The sequence below is a fragment of the Mus caroli genome, unplaced genomic scaffold (genome assembly GCF_978045245.1).
Source record: "Mus caroli unplaced genomic scaffold, Mus_caroli_1 scaffold_19, whole genome shotgun sequence".
Lineage (NCBI taxonomy): Eukaryota > Metazoa > Chordata > Mammalia > Rodentia > Muridae > Mus > Mus caroli.
Window position 1 is genome coordinate 44,413,291 of NW_028227274.1, and position 2,531 is coordinate 44,415,821.

At 45.7% G+C, this 2,531-nt stretch overlaps 1 pseudogene; it reads right to left on the bottom strand.

Annotated features, from left to right (window-relative positions):
* Positions 1-424: 424 nt before the first annotated feature.
* On the bottom strand, positions 425-518 carry LOC147000285 (U6 spliceosomal RNA; annotated as a pseudogene).
* Positions 519-2,531: the final 2,013 nt, after the last annotated feature.

Consider the following 2,531-nt stretch of genomic DNA (forward strand, 5'->3'; position numbering starts at 1 on the left):
CCCATAAGTCAAGAGCCTTCAGAGTAGGTAATGTGTTGTTGCAAAAAACGTCACCATCAAGTTGGGCACTGTGAGGCACGCCATTAATCCCAACACTTGGGAGTCTGAGGCAAGTGGACCTCTGTGAGTTCAGGGCCAATCTGGTTTACATAGAAATTTTCCAGTCCAGCCAGAACTACATAGAGAGAACCTGTCTCAAAAACAAAGAAACAAATGAATAAATAAAACAAAACAACAATGATGGTGACAATGACAACACAAAGACATAACTAAGGATCTACCCTCTTTTCTGTCTTCACACTCAGCCTGTTGCTATTTCCCAACTTGGGTTGTTCCCTCATAGAGCAAGATAGTCACATCCAGATGACCTACCTTACAGTCACCACACATGAGAAACAAGATGGAAGTGATCACCCCTTTTTGCAAAAGGACTGCTTCGTGAATTTGGGTGTCACCCATACACAGGGACTGTGCTAATCTCTGTATCAACCCAATTAGTATATGTGCTGCCAAAGCAAGTGCTTTCCTTTTTTTTTTTTTTTTAAGACAAAAGAAAACTTCCCTAGGCACTCCCCTGCGCCGCCAGCAGTTTCTTCATGTCTCATTAGACGGGAATTGCACACACTAATAGCTAAGTTTGCCGCTTGCCTCAGAAGAGATAAAGGCAAGGTTCTATTAGCAGTAAGGAGGTATGTGCTGCATTGTGTGTTTTGAAAGGGGCCCACCTTGAGCTACATTATGAATGACGGTGTGAACTGTGGGCTCACAGAGAAGAGAGAACTGAGAGGAGAGAGACTGTAAGAGGAAAGGTAGAGAAAGGGGAGAGAGCAAAGCTGCTAGAGGATGTGATGTAATCTTGGTTGTCAACTTGACAGGATTTAGAATCACAGAGAAAGCAAACCTCTGGGCTTGTCTGTGAGAGCATTTCCAGGGAGGCATGACTGAGTTAGAAAGACTCACACTGGATGTGGGCAGGACCAATTCCATGAGCTGGTGTCCTGCGGAGCCCGGCTTTCATCTCTACTTCCTGGCTATTGACAGTATGGCCAGCCACCTTAACTCCCGCCCACCACCATGCTTTCCTCCATGACAGATTGTCCTTTCAAACCATGAGCCCTAAATTGCTTCTGTCGGGCATTCTGTCACAACACTAATAAATATCACTAATATGAGACATTGGTACCAGGGACTGGGTCTGTTGCTGTGACAAGACCTGGCCCTGTGGTTAACCTTTGGGACTGATTTTTGCGAGAAATGTGGCAGAGTTTGGCAGTGAAATCTAAAGAAACCCTAGAATGCTTGTAAACAACACTGAATCAGCATCTGGGTGGAACTCTGGAAGACGGGAATGGTGAGAGAAGCGTGGAGGGTGGACTTCCACTCATGAGATTTCACAAGGGATTGAGTCATTTTGAGGAACTGGCCATTTGTGTAGTATTCTGAAGCTGCATTCTGCCCATGTGGAGGGTACTGGCATGAGGTTGAATGCAGAAGTAAAGGGCTACTTGGTTGCAGGAAATGTCCACAGAATAGCATTCAGGTTGTAGCATAGTTAAGGCTCACTACTCGGATCCAGGTCTGCAGTGAGAAAGAGCAAAAGACAAAGGAGAAAGATGATGAGGGAAGAAGCACAAACAATTTTTGAAGAGGAAGACACAGGCAAGTGAGAAAGCAGTTAGGATTGTTAAAGAGGTTAGCATCAGTAGCTCTCCGCACTGGTACAATAGAAAAGATGGAGAGAAACAGACATGCTTAAACTCACTACAGCCACAACAGCATGGGAGCAGATGACGTTTGGAGCTGACAAGAGTGTGGCAGCACTATTCACGTAACAGTCAGTTTTGGGGCATCCGAAATAAGCATGGGGGCTGGGGGGAGGCTCATAGAGGTTTGCACCAAGCTGTTGAGGCCAGTCAATATGTAACAGGTTCCCAGCAAAGAGGTCCTGAAAAGCCATTGCATGAAACTAAGAAAACAGAGCCAAAATTGCAATCAAGACCCCAGGATATTGGGGCTGCCAACACCATGGGGTATCTACTAAGGAAAGCTGCAGACACCGTGGCTTCACCTGAGAGAGAGGTCACTCAGGCAGTAGGCAGCATGGCTGGAGGATTTGGCTGCTCATATGCAGTCATATGTTGCCTTACAAGCACCAAGTGCCAGATATGGAGCTGTGGGGTTTAGGGTCCCCCCCACCCCCGCAGGGTTTTGTCTGATTTTTTTCTTTGCTCTACTCCAACTCTTCCACTATGGAATGTGACTATTTACTCTGTGTTATGGTATACTGAAGGTATTAAACTTGATTTTTATTTTAGGGGGCTCACATTTAAGATACCGCCATCAATCTTGGGAAGACTTGGGACTTCTGAAGTGTCGAAACTCTGGGAACTCTGTAGTCAGACTGAATGGACTTTGCCTTATGAGATGGCCCTGAGTTTAGAGTTCCAGGAGTAGACTGTACTGACTTAAAGGTGGTGTTTGGGGGTGCCAGGTGGACCTTGTGATGATTAATCTTGTTCTTCTACTTGATT